The sequence below is a fragment of the Papilio machaon genome, chromosome 9 (assembly GCF_912999745.1).
Source record: "Papilio machaon chromosome 9, ilPapMach1.1, whole genome shotgun sequence".
NCBI classification, from domain to species: Eukaryota; Metazoa; Arthropoda; class Insecta; order Lepidoptera; family Papilionidae; genus Papilio; species Papilio machaon.
In genome coordinates this window covers 5,802,589-5,817,689 of record NC_059994.1, presented here as the reverse complement: position 1 = coordinate 5,817,689, position 15,101 = coordinate 5,802,589, and the positions used below count along the sequence as shown (strand labels likewise).

Genomic DNA, 15,101 nt, shown 5'->3' with positions numbered 1-15,101 from the left:
CTGCGCGTGAACTTTATATAGCTTTTATCAATTGAAATGTAACCTTAGTGCATTGTGATACGGAATGTTTTAGCACTATCTCGCATTAATAATGATTACGTATTTTAAGATTTACATCGCTATGTATATTGAGTTAAATCGTGATTTTATGGAATTCAAAGCCATGAAGAAATAACTAATTTATGTATTCAATTTGTGACATCATTAGCTTATAATTTCTATGTATTTTTTTTAGAATAATGACTATGAAACATCGAGAGCTTTCGTTCTAATTGACCATCGATTACTTCTGTTTGTTATTTTTTAAGCTTGTTGTATTGAATAAACTAGATCTAATGCAGAAGAAGCGAGAGAGGTGAGTCAGGACCGCGTTAAATGGAGATCCGTGGTCTCCACCTACCCCTCTGGGTTACGGTTGTGATTACGTTGTTGTTGATGTTTGTTGATCTTTTGCAAATTTCTGTTTGTATAAGAATTGTGCACGGGCGGAAAAATAATTGACTTTTTAATTATACTTAGAATAATAAAAAAGCGTGCTTTATAATATTCTAGAACGTACGCGTATCAAGTTAAAACAATGCAAAGAAAAATAGGCCTTAAATGCACATAGAGCCGTAATAATTGCAACAAAATTGGCGTCGGGAGTGCGTTTAATTGATGACGTCACAGCGGGCCCATGTCTGCTGCGGATTGTTTTTTAATTTGTGCGAGACTGCCTTTTAGCCATCAATCAAGCTTGTAAGCTCGCTCGATTTCATTGAACGCATTCGCTTGCGTCCAACGTTGAAGGTTCTAAAGTTTTAAATACGTTTCGTAATTTGTGTTTAATTTTAGATTGGCTATTTTGTCTTTGATACAATTATTGCAACTTCTTATTCTAAAAAGAAAACATTCAATACAAATATTTGATTTGAATGAATTGATTTATTTAAGTAAATTTAATTGTAATAAAGTGGTGAACTAGACAAGTACACCACGAGAAACTTGGGCCTATTTGGAATACTAACTGTTGCTCCGCATGCATGCCATAGCAACACTTCTAAGATCAGTCAGCCGACCGGTTAGCCAAATTGGTTTCATAAACAAAAACATGTCCTAAAACTTGATATTTCAACCAATTTTATTATAACAAAGGCGGAAAAATAATTGTTTACTGAAGTAATAAGGTTCAGAACACGTAGGTCGCTACAATGTAATAGAGCAATGCGCTCGTTCTTAGTTTTTTATCGCTAATAGTTCACCGCAAATGCTGTTGAAATACTTTCATTAACGCCACATTCCTCGCTCAGTAAAACATGGAGGAATCGTAATGGTCCTTCGAGTCGGATGGTTGATAATAATTTATTATGACACTTATGAGAGACTTGATTAGCGTTCACACTTCTTGAAACACGTAACGCGGTAACTTTATAATGATTGTAAATTAACAATTATTAATAATAAATAGTAGAATAATTGAAGTTATCAACAAAACTTAAGATAAGAGAAGAGTTAGTAAAATATTTTAAGAGCACATTTTTTACAAACATACTCATTTTTAACATTAAATTGTTTCAAAATCAAATTATAAAGCATTTCATGCAAGGAATATGTACGAGCCATATCCTAAGAAACGGGTAGTATTTACAATTAACAATATAAAGTGAATAGTGTGACACATTATACAGTAGCTCAATTACCGCGAGCGACGATGCCTATATAGATAGCAAATGACTTTCAACGTCTGGTAACTTATTTGTTGTTTAGCACTTTGACATTTTCAATGCTAGCCACTTGAGCCGAACTCCTTGCCGTATTTACAAAGCAAACAGCACAATTTATATCCATTATATTGTATAATAATATTTCACTTTACTACACAATCGAAATTTTTCATTATAAAAACAGAAAAAAGATTAAACAAAAGAAAAAAACGAAAAAGGAAAAAAGTCTTTGACAACAACCTCGTTGTTCTTACTTAAATTCATCGAAATATGTCTGTAGTACAAAAAAAAAAGTAAATTGAAATAATCTAAATGAAGTATAAAGCGGGCCCAGTTATTATAAGATAATTATATGCTTGAAGCGAATGTAATAAAAGGGTGTGTAAACTCGACGCGTAATAAAATTAGCTTATCAATCACTAATATGCAGTAATTAAGGGGTAAATGAGCAGTTGACAAGATTAGATAGAGATTTTACATAAAATTTCTTCCAGTACAGGTGTCGGAGCAAATCATTATCCTTTATAACTTGTTCGCATCTCTCCGTAGTTGGAAAGAGGCCAGGATTTGAAACTATTGCGCATTTCCGAACTACCTATCACTGTAAAAATGTTTTATTAATCATACTGCATATGACTTATTTGTAAATACTATGATGTTCTTCAAGTTAATTATCTAATTTATTTGTCGAGAAAAGTATAAAAGGCTATATTAAACTAGTAAAAGGTATATTCTGCGCACCGTAAGCATAATTTATAAGTCTAACAAATTATAGTCTAAGACAAGCATTCTTAATTAAAATTATATAAGTTCTATTAGTTAATATAGATGCTTTTTGGAATTTATTATCTGTCGCAATTTTTTTTTATTTCCACAGCGATGCCGTAGGCATAGGTTGTTTAATTTAATCGCACAGTGGCACTCAGCTCGGCGGTAAAGTCCACTTTTTATGCTGCGTAAGAAATTCAATGAATAACATTAATTAACACTTGAAATACACACCTGAGTGCGGAGTAGACGGCTTCAACTATTATTTAAAAAACATTCTTAATTAAATACCACTTTTCTTCTTATTTTGATAATATTCGTTACAAAGGGACAGGGAGTACAAACATTTAATTTCAATTCCAGACAATTAAATTCCAGATCGCAAGGAGAAAGATAGAGCTTCTATGAAATATTTGTTAATATGTTATTATCGATCGATCGATCGAATATACGAGGTATGTCGAGACCACCTATATCAACGAGTAAGAAACTTAATGCGATCAAGTAGCTATCTATATCTGCACCTTGCTCTAACAAAAACTCGCAACAATTAAGGCGACACTACAAAATGTCATAATAACCAATAGAGTGCAAATAAAAATTGCACATTAATATGATACTCACAGAGATTAAATTACAATGTAATTCAATAATACCGGTATTGATTATAAAACGGCATGTGGTATTCTACAGCAGGTTTCTTCGGTGCGATGCATTTTCATAGAAGAGCGAGCGTTTTTCCAACACCTTTCAATTGCGTGAATCGAATTCTAGAAAGCTACGCTTAATATTTTTTCAACCATACGTTTATCTTTGGTGCGAATACTTTGACTTTATTTAATATCAACGTTCATTTCGGTTTTTGTTTGCCTTGTTGGCGTTAATCGAATTTATTATCGCCCAAAAAAGGGCCGATGCATTAAATTCGTATTTAAATTATAATTTATGTTAAACTTCTTCATCAGTCACGATTAATAATTACAAAGTAGTTACGTAAATTAACATTTACTATACACTATTTCAAAAAATTATTATAAACTCTTATGTTAACAATTTTATATATTAAACGTAGCCATTGGTTGACTACGACAGTCCTAATGTCAATTAGTCTTGCTAATGATAAACTTACTAAATAAATGAATGACTAAATATATTAGATGGATGGATGGATGGATGGATAGATGTTTGGTAGAAGGTATTTCAAGAACGGTTTAACAGATATCGATGAAATTTGGAAGAACATTTAGGCTACTTACTAAATTCTTTTTAATACCGCGCAGACGGAGTCGTATGCGACAGCTAGCGTAGAATATATATTGGAATACATAAACTCTTGATATTCCAGGTTAGGTAACCAGGCTAAGTATGGTTTAATATGAGGTTATGTTGCAAACGATTTAGAACTGAGAACATTTTCGGCTGAAAAGAATCGACAATAGTTTTCTTGAGTAATCTTTGGAAATCTCAAAAAAGTTTTCACAATGCTACACGGCTGCCACAAATGGAATAAAGCGAAAGCATAAATAAGACGGGAAAGGTTTTGCGGCGCGGCTAGGCGGCGGCAGGATAACGAGACGAGGCAACTTCTAGCGAGCGGTAAGAGTTGAATTCTTCAAGTTTGCCGGCGCTCGGGCTCCAAGTTTTGCAGGTGCGGTTTCACACGATGTCTTAGCAGCGGGAAATTCAATTTAGCACAGGATATAAATACTGGGCTAATGGGGATTTTATTATAAACCAACGATTTAAAGACATTCACGTAATTACTATAAAAAATCAGAAACAGAATCGATCAGAAGGCCTTAAACTAAACGGATGGTTTCTGAAACGCTAGTCTAGCTGTTATTCATATATCGCTCCTGTCAATTAATCGCCATATGAAATCAAATCCAAATTATTTAAATAGCGATAAAGTGAAATTAAAATTGAGTATCCTTTCAGAAACCGGCAGTACTGCTAAGTTTCTCTACTAGAGAATTTAATTTATACCGTTTGTTTGCAACATTGTTTCTCACCAGGCCATATACGGCAATAGCTGATATTGCCAAGGTCTCACTGAGTACAAAAACGTTGCTTGCGTGACCCATTCTAAATCGCGTTGTATTAGCTAACCTTTGTTTCTATGTCACGACACTTGCTTGATGAGCAGAATAATTAAACTGCACACATGTGATTCATTAAAAATATAGGTTATAATATAATTATAGTTAAATTATTCTATTAGATTCAACACTATTTTAGTTTAATTCTATACCGTGTAGCAAACTGCATAATTTTAAGATCAAGCCATGCCAGCCTAAATAATCAAGTTCGTCACTTTACACAACCCTTTGTTTTTTTTTTTGTAATAATAAGTTAAAACTAATATGTTTCATTTGTTACGGATGAAGTAGGTATACATAGGTTCATCTTAGTGTTCCGCGCGAGTCGCGGGCAAAAGCATAATAGTGAATATTCAAATGGCTGTTTCTCTTTGGGTTCATAGAAGAGTTCATAGCATAAAAATAAATTGGGCTGATTGATCCGTAGGCTGATCGTCCCAACGATCAAGATGCATTTAAATAATAAATACGAATCATTTTCACGTATTAAATTAACAAACTTGTTACATACAAGTCGTCGTAGTGTAATGTAATAAGTAGAACAACAATAATCGAACTACACGATTGTTATGCAAATATGCAATTTTCTCACCGTTTTCGCTTTCCTACACCTAAAGTGAGAAAAGAGAGTTAAAAAGCGGGCGCGGAATCCTTCGCAACGGCACACCAACCAAGTCGTTTAGAGGTTACTAGGCTGCCCGGACCGGTTTGTCACATGGTACGAAGCACGTGCGGCCTCCAGAAAATACATTCATACCCGGCCATAGCCAACAACACCACACCGCCACATACATGGAACCATACATAAATCTATATTAAAATATTAATTGATATTTCTTTTCATTATGAAGCACTATATACTAAAACAAACATTGAATAATAGCTAATTATATCTTAGCTACTTTTTATTACATGTTTATCAAGTATTACTTCGCATAATTAAAAGGAACCAGTTCCATTGCATAAATGTTTTAGTAATTCAAACAAATAACAAAATTACGCTTTTATATTCACATATTTATCGTTAAAGATTAGATTCAAAATCACAAAACGGAAACTGGCCATCTCACATTAGTTGTTGCGAAACGGCCGAGAATTTTTTTTAGATAAATCTTATGGTCAAATAAGTCGTTAAGCTTGTCGAGGCATAATGAACCGGGCGGGAGAGAGTATATTTTGATCAAACTCAAGAGCAGAAGTTGGAAAACAAGTCTCGGGGTAAGACGATGCGGGGAGGGATGGAGGAAACCACCCCGGTTCAAACTTATCGCATTATTCAAACGAACGCGACTCTTGAGTAATTTTGAAATATTACAATTTTCGAGGCACCAATGCGCCCACAGCGAGCTTCGATGGACCGACGAACAACTTTCCTTTTACATAGGTACATTCGTCGACAACGGTTGTTGAAAATTTTCGCTTTAAATAAATTTAAGTGTATTATTATATTATAGTTTAAATTAGGTAGTTTGTTTTATAATTCACATCGAAGTAATTATTTCAAAGGTAAACACCGACTTCATAACTAAACAATTTAATTGTTTGTATTTCTAAAATAAAATCAGATAACTTTATTAATCGAAATAAATTACAAAGTTGAATGCAAGAAAAGAAATATAGTCGTAATGAAAATGAATAACAATGCCTTCTAAAACTTTTACATCACGCTTGGTAAAAGTTGCAATCCCAATGGACTGCAATGTAGAAACATCAGCAAAAGCGTAGGTTTTAAACTTAAAATTTTGTATATATAGCTGTTAGATAGAATCATTGTTTAAAAAGAAATAAAAAGTAATAATAAAAAATTAACTGTAAAACAAAATACGAAAGCGTAGGAAATAATTAAAATTAGAAGTCAAGGATAAAACAAAACAAAACATGTTTGGATATGTTAGCAACAAACAAGATCATACAAAGAGATAAAAGAAACAGAAGTTGCGCAATAAATAAAACAAAAGCATGTTTGGCTAAAACAAAAGATGCATTTAAAATACGAGCTTTTAGAAATTTGTGGAACTGTTAATAATTTGTGAATTCGACTTTTTAAGTCTTAACAGTAAGGGCAAAAAAGACCATTTAGATCTATTGTAGTGAAATGCAAAAAAATTCAAATTTGCAAGTTGCCGAACCGTTATGTTTACAGATCCATTTTAAGGTCCGTTAGGTGATAAAAAAATCAAGAAAGCTCCTTTTGTACAATACCAAATAGAAAAGACGACAAGAAAACAATACGCGTTGCACAAATTAACAAAAGAAATTTAAACAATGCACATTTTTAACAATTCACCTGCTCAAATAGGCAGGTAACCAATTATTATGCTAATGTTCGTGACAATGAATTTATACACGGCGATAATATTTTGAGGAATTGTGGCCAAAGGCTAACTTGCATTACAACACCTTGTGGTAATTTATAGTTCTATTTGTGAGTTTCATAACAAAAGTTTGTTTCCGTGTTCTTTATCGGCAATCGCTATCATTTGACAGTGAAATTTACTGCTTTCGGGGTTTGGAGATGAGACAAAAAATATAACTAAAAATCAGCAAAATTTCCTGCGAACACAGCCACGATTGCATTGGCTAAAATCTTTCGATACCGATGTCTAATAAATTTTCAACCCTGTGAAATAACTTGTTTTCAATGATATTTCAATTCGATAATTAACAATGTTCGTACGCGAAACGAGTTATCGACCAGATGCGGTGAGGTTTATGACGGCTAATAGACTTTATTGCTTTTTTATTGACATTAATGTTCTCTTGACTCCGGCGTTTACGACCGCCTCATTCATTATCAAACTGTGAGGTCAAAACATCTTTAAATCATAGACGAAAATATGGACGCGTGGACGTTACGGTCTATTTTGAATATGTATTGATTCTAACTTTATAATCATTGCATAATCAGTGAAAGGTTTACGAGCAAGCGACTTTTTGTTTACTTTTCGTTTTAAGTTTTTTTTTTAAATATTGTAGTGTGTAGTTCTATCGTTAATAATGCTTGCAAGAATACACCTGTATAAATTGTTAATTAAAAACATTAAATATCGCTCACTATCAACTATGATGATTAGTTAAGGAAATTTAAAAATATGAATAAACTTTGTTTCAAAGTGCAGGTCGAAATAACATAAATTGATATATAGACCGATGCAAGATCAAAATGTTTTTAAAATAAATTTTTAAATATTGAAATAATTAACAATGTGTTTTGAGATACTTATTATATGTCATATCAAATCATAATGTACAGTTTTTTTTTGTGACTTCATTCATAATTTGAGAGAATTATCGTGTGTATTTTTTTATAAAAATGACTTAATTACAAAAGTACACCAGTACACACTTAACTACTAATGCCCAGTGATTTACGAGGTAGGAAAGTAACTGACCCCTGACTCCACTCGTAGGTCTCGAACGTTAATCGCTTCCACGTATTGCCTAATAGGCTTCGATGCTTGCTGTTAGTACTCAACTTTAGTTCCGTAACTAATTTATGTAATTACACCATCGAATCTAGTAAGTTGATGGCTCTTAACCTAGTTGACTCTCTTTGGCACGTTTGATAGGCGGATAATGATAACACGGCTTGGCTGATTTTGATTCCTAATTTAATTACCAGATTACATTTAAAAAGAAACAAAATTAAAATATTTAATTGGAGGATGATATAAAACATACGAGTGTGTACCGATGAGAACACAAACGACGGTAACTCCCACAACGTAGAATTTATTGCCTATACGATAATTATGCGGATTTAAATCCGAAGTGCCGTGGTTTACGGTCCGGTTTACGGTTCTTTACGGTTTTTCTAGCGCTTAAGGAACATTGTGTTCTGTTACCGAGGCGTTAAGACGGTTTCCGTTCGGCGGCCGCTCGGGAGCGAAACAATCGGCTGTTTGCTTATTCCGCTGCAGCGCGGGGACAGTCGCTCGCCACGTTTGAAGTGACTGCAATTTGTCTCCAGCGACGTATTTCAAGTAGATATGATCGTGTGTACGACCAATGCTTGCATAAATTTCTCACAAACAGATGTTGGTTTTTTATCTGTACCTTGCTGTAGGTAAGACGTTCACCTGGTGCCTTCGTGTTGACTCCAAAATGATTTTTTCCGTAATTAATTATTCAATAATTCCATCGTACACATTTCGTTATATCGAATATCCAGTGATATAATAATTCTTACACCTGGGTTTTATATTAAAAAAATCAATTTTAGATCGCTTTCACCTACTGATGTTCTCAGTTCACGTTATTAAAAAATGAATACTTTTATTTTATTCCAATAAATCACAAATCGAGCAGTTGATTTATGTCTACAAAACTAATGACAATGTGGTAGTCAAAATTTTAGAACCCAAAGCCAAACGTTAACGACATTAGCTCTTATTTTTTTTTGTAAAACAAATCTTAAAATATTTGAATAATCTCGTTAGTCATACACAATTCAAACAGATCATACACAGGCAAAGCAGAGAACTTTCAGAGGTTCAAGTCAGTTGTATATTTTAGTCTGAGTTGTAAATGTTAAAATTCTAATTCGGTTTTTAAAAACTCGCATTTTTCTGCTACAAAGTAAGCTCATGACAGCTAAAAGGACCATCAGTGGAGGTCCACATATGTAGTCAGATGATAAATAAACATGTATTGTAATCAATTTCGAAATAGGCAGATGCTACTCTGTGGACATATAGGGTAGTAACGGGTGCAGTCTGACATTGCCCGTTTAGCCAGCATACAAAAACTTAAGTATCGCCACTCATTAACTTATTAAGATGATAATTTATGACCCCAAATACAATTGTAAACTAGCCTCGAGGTTAACTGTTTTAATTTTTTAATTTGTGCAAAAGTTGCTCTATTCTACACCTTTGTCGGCACAAGTCTGCGATAAGAAATGTATGTCTCGAATTTATTATCACATTTTATATGTTAATTCGGTAACGAATTTTTTACATATCAGACAACTTTTAAATGTCTTTTTTATCACTGGTTCTTATCATATTTTTTTTAATTTAGATCTATAAGTTGCTTTGATACTTCCTAGTCAATATCAACAATATTGTGTAACCTACCCTTAACAAAATCCTAATCGGTGTTGGCAATATTGTGTAACGTAACTTCAACAAAATCCTAGTCAATATTGGCAATTTTGTGTAACTTAAACAGAATAAAGCATTATATTTTCTATAAGTTTTACAAAGAGAATGAAAGGACTGACAACATGATTTTATGGAAACCCATATTAACAATTATATTGCCAACATTGTTTATTATCAAAGATGATAAGTATTTTCAAAATGTTTAATGAAACATTGTCGCTTATAATTATCATTTATAAAATAAATTATCATAATTTAAAGTTGAACTGCGTAGGCATATTTAAACTACATACATAAAAGCCGCCTAATAAAAATAAATGGTTTCAAATGTTATTTATTTCAGTGCTTAACTTATCTCGATAAATTTGAATTTTGAATTTTTACTTTACAGTTTTTTTTTTTTTTAATCTGTTTTTTTTTTTTTTGGGATTTTTGTCTTTTTAAGACATGCCAATCCCAATACTTTACAGTTCATACATCAAATATTCATCGTAAGATCACATAATAAAGTAGGAATTTCACAACATTTCTTTATTAAACATGTTTTTAACAGTGATAGATGCCAACAACAACAACATCGGTTGCACGAATGTCTGGCTCCACTGTTGAAGTACCACGACCACACAGAAGACAAGCGTGAAGTGGAAGCAATTCCGCGTTTTGTCTGATGAGATGTGCTGCCGGAGGCCTAATTTTAGTCCTCTTTCCCTTCCCACCCTTTTCTTATAAAGTAAGGATGGATAGGGGCAGTGGATTTGACGGAGGATGGAACGCATAGGAAAGGGAAATATTTTCTTTCCTGGGCCCCCCTCCTATTTCGATTAAAGGTAGGCAAAGAATCCACATTTGCCGATGTCTACAAGCACAGGTCGCGTGCCTACCATATAAAAAAATACTTGGTCATATCGGAATTAAAAAATAATTAAACCTAAGTATTGCCGATTAAGAAAATTATGATCAGAGTATATCTGTGTTAAGTTATAATTTCATTGAGTCAATCGCCCAACAAATTAGCTGACTAGCTAACTGAAAAGGCCAAGAAATTACCGTTTAGAATCTTTCAGTTTCAAGGAAACAGTCCTGAACGATGAGCTGCAAAATAAATGAAACTTTCAAGTCACATTCATGTTAAACCATGGCAATTTCATTGTTAACCATTCCAATACATTTATTATCACATTCATATTATAACAAAGTATTTTAGTATTCAATGTTTGAACCATCATTTATGAACAGCAACATGAAGAAATAAGGTTAAGTCAAGAAATAAAGATATGAATTATTGCATCAACTTCCTAACGCCTTAGTCACAGAGTATTTGCTGTTAGAAGAACCGGCTCTTACATTCATGATAAAAAGCATCTTGTCAAGATCCAGTATAAAATATTAAACGTAATTTATACAAGCTATGATTCATGTAGAGAGGCAAAAATTACACAAAACCCGCGGCATCACTGAATAAGCATAGATTGAGATCTAACTAACAGGGTGATGTGAAAAGACAAATATGGTTCTGCGCATGAGAGGAATTCAAAATGGACGCCTACGCTCTTGTATCCTTGTTATTATCCGCCTTGAACTACTTTGGTTAAGCAATTTCTGGATTATAATTGTGACTATCCAAGGTTTAATATAATATGATTTTCCCTGAATTCAACTTGTCTTAATAATTATTTCTTTTATTCTACTTATAATTTTATTGTGAAAAATGGACCGATTGAAGGAAGAAATTATTATACCGATTTTACTAAAAGTAGGATATGTCAAAATTGAGAATAATTCCTTAGAAACAAAAATGTCACCAAACATTTAACCAAAGAACCTATAATTCAAAATCTAAATGTTTTTAAGGGTTTAATTGATTATATTTGTTATTGAAAAGATTCATCTTGTGCTAATAGGTTGTTCTAAAATGTTAGTGTTGTGACGAATTCGAATTCACGATCTCATATTTCACCATCCGTTCCACTATAACCGTTAGGCCCTTGGTACTCAAATATAAAACAAATGTTCAATTTTATTTCATCTTATTTAATTCCTAATAAGAATATACCGAAATCAATATTTTCAGCTTAAACGTTTCTTCCATTAAAACTGACTTTAGACCATTAATATTGGATTTGACAATACTGGATACCTATATAAAAGTTCACGGCTGTACAGAAAATGGACATGTGTTAATATTGGATATGATACATACTAATTTATTAGTATTTTAATAAAGAAAATGTTTCTTCAATCTGACAACCTCATGTTTAGGCCGTAATAAAATGATGTTCTTCCGTGCCCGATATACCGTGAGCGGAGGAATTTAACATTGGAATTTGAACCTTAAAACCGTACAGTTAAATGACAAAATTTAAGCAAATTTCTTTCTCAGATTTAAAATATTATATTGATTATAACTACTATACCTACGTGAATTTAGCTAAAGGCCAGATCTGGGACTTATTTTAGTAGGTACCTATTTACTACTTATTATTCCTACTAGATAAGCATTTTTTTTTGATACAAAGTTATGTATCTTTTTGTTATTAGTTGCAAAATATGATGTAAATATCAATATATTGATGATATTAAAAAGTAAAACAAAGTGTTACAGTGAATATTTGAAACATAATTTTCTATGTTTCATTTATTACACATAAAGTACAAAAGATTTAAAAAAATTATATATAACATATTACTATTTGTAGATTTGTAAAAATGAATATTTTACATTTACAGTAATAATTTATTATTAAGGTAGGTAAATTGCGGTTGCAGCATTACTTAGTGCAATGTGTAGGAAAAATTGTGTGGTAAATATTGAAAAATTTGCTATATACATTTGAGGGAGTTGAGTTAATATTTTTTATTATGAGTATTTATTTTACATACATGTATGTTATTACTTAAGTAGGTACTTAATACTTATTTCAACTGTCTTATGCATAGTAAATTAGGTACTTGTTGTTCCATTGTAAAATTGAAAAAGAACTCAACAACTTACTCTATCTTTTTCGTCACAATTAAAAACTTTTTTTAAGTTAATGTTTACATTCGTGTTAAGGAAAGTTACAAAATGTAAGTAGCGTTAGATATAACTGTTTACGCTTGTTCTAAGTAGATTAGCAACTTTATCAGTTAGGGATGATCGTTTGGACATTCGACCCGCGAAAAGTTTGTCCGCCAAACAAAAGTTGCGAAATTGGGCCCGAGCGGGCCGGCTCGGGTGCCGTAAATCGGCAATAAACTCACCTTAAACCGGCCGGTTGTTCACCGACGGCGAGCAGAGTCGCGCCATAACATGCCCTCACAACAACTCACAGAGTCAGTTCACTCGGACGAGTCACGTGTCAACGTTTTAGCGGCGGCATGAGCGCAATACTAAGCGCGGTAGTGATGGCGCACGTGGCGGCGCCAGGTGGTAACGAGAGCGATGCAAGTCGCGTTGTTTACGGCGGTCCCTGGTCGGTTACGCAACGCGTTGTCGCCGTGACGCGCGTCACTCGAGTGCCGGCCGATGCTTTACGAGCGACGCCTCCCCCCACGACCCACGAGCGCCGCGACGCCGCACTAAATCTGCGACTCGCCAAGCGACACCCGACCCCCTTTAATCCGACACCATTGACGTACAAAGACAACGTTAATCGTTGCGATTAATTGAACAGTTCGGATGCAGCGCGATGGAATCGTATCGCAGTGGCCGTCCGAGCCGTCCGAGCCCGCCGAGTGCGGCCTCGTAAAGTTTCTTCGTGTATCGTGCGATGCACCAGACGTTGATAGCACTACGGGCGCTTCGAATGTTGCTCTACTTCGCCACGATTAAATTTGTTTAACACGATTTCGTGAAAAGAAGCAATTTTTACAAAACAACGAAAATATTTTCGTAACATCGTATTCATTGCCAGCCTTTACACCAATAAAAAATAATCCAAAAAAAAGATATTATCATTTCAATTTATTCTTCTTAAGTACGTATCAGAAACAATTTACCGTGTTTATTCGTTACAAAAATCTGTCTCTGCGCCAAAAACATAGTTTGTATGCATTTGTTTGCATTGAATAGATTCCGAAACTTCAGAACCGACGCGACGTCAAAAATTCTTACACTGTTGGGACATTCTTAGCACCATTATCCGTGGGTGAGATAGGCTATATTTATTTGAGACTTTTTAATTACGCGCGGACGAAGTCGCGAGTAAGTTGGGGTAGATCCCCATCATAACAAAATATTGAAAAGAAAGTCTGCAACAGAAGATTTCAGAAACCACCAGGGAAATCAGATTTAAAGTATTAATTTCTTACTCTACTCATAAGATCGAACGCTGATTAACAAGCACACACTTGGAGTTAGCGGGACACACTCCAAACTCAACTAAATTATCATTTTTTATGTTTTTACCAGTAAAACAGAAAAATCAAGAAAAAAACAAAAATGCTGAAAGGTGGAAAATCTCTGAATCAGATTCTACTTAAGACATGAAAAGTGTAGTTACGTTTAGGTTGCCTAGCAGCCATTATTGATATCTTTTTTAAGTATAAGTGGCAAACGAAGAAGCGACTGATTTCGTTAAAATAGTGAAGCGACCGGTGCGATATCGATATATCGTACAGGTTGTCGATGCGTAGCCTACATTTAATAAAGAAAAAGACAGTAAAGTAAAGTCTTAAAGACAGTAAAGTCTTAGTATATAATGGAGGAGACGCTCCGCAGAGTCCAATTCCCCTTCCCAAGGAAGGAAAGGGAATAGGCCTGAAATAGGTCAACTTTAAAATGTTTAAAGGATACAATAAAACAAATAGGTTACCTTATATTAAGTGAACACCACAACTTATGCTTTTAATAGGTTTTTTAGGTCTATGTGTAGTATCAACATCAATGATGGCGAAACTTAGCGTTAGGTATTGTTCCAAGAAATTATTCTAAACAATTCTCAGCTTAAGAGACCTGCAAACAGCCGGTATCCCTTCCAAAAGACAGAGGAAAAAGAGAGGATCTTTAATTAAATTATTCAATGGAAAAATTTTCACTACAGTGCAAAAATCATTAATTGTTTTAAATAGATAGTTTCGATATTTGAATAGAGAATGTTATATGTACATTTTGAATATTACTTTTGAAGTATAAAATGTTGTTTTTACGAAAATTAAACATTTATCTTTTTATTTTTCAATTTACTTATCTAAATAATAGATAATAAAACTTTAGTATTACAACACCTTCACAAAAGCGACCAATCTCTCTGACATAACAACAAGCAATAAATGATCACCCAAATAGCAGATGGGGACTAACCAATAGCATGGCTCGCTGGGCAGCCATATTGCCATCCCCACTCTGTACAACTGTCATCTCAGTGAGATGAATGAAACTGGTGCGCACAACACATTTTCGGCCATGGCATCTGTTACCAAGACGAGTTCAAGATCTTTTCTATTTC

The 15,101-nt window shown here is 33.7% G+C and overlaps 1 protein-coding gene across 1 annotated transcript in view; it reads right to left on the bottom strand.

Moving 5' to 3' along the window:
- LOC106711534 (homeotic protein antennapedia) overlaps window positions 1–13,375 on the bottom strand; it is a 159,273-nt gene extending 145,898 nt beyond the window's left edge. The window contains exon 1 of the mRNA XM_014503873.2: window positions 12,916–13,375. The gene's annotated coding sequence lies outside the window, so the exon portion shown is untranslated. The remainder of the gene's footprint in view (window positions 1–12,915) is intronic.
- Between the last annotated feature and the right edge of the window lie 1,726 nt (window positions 13,376–15,101).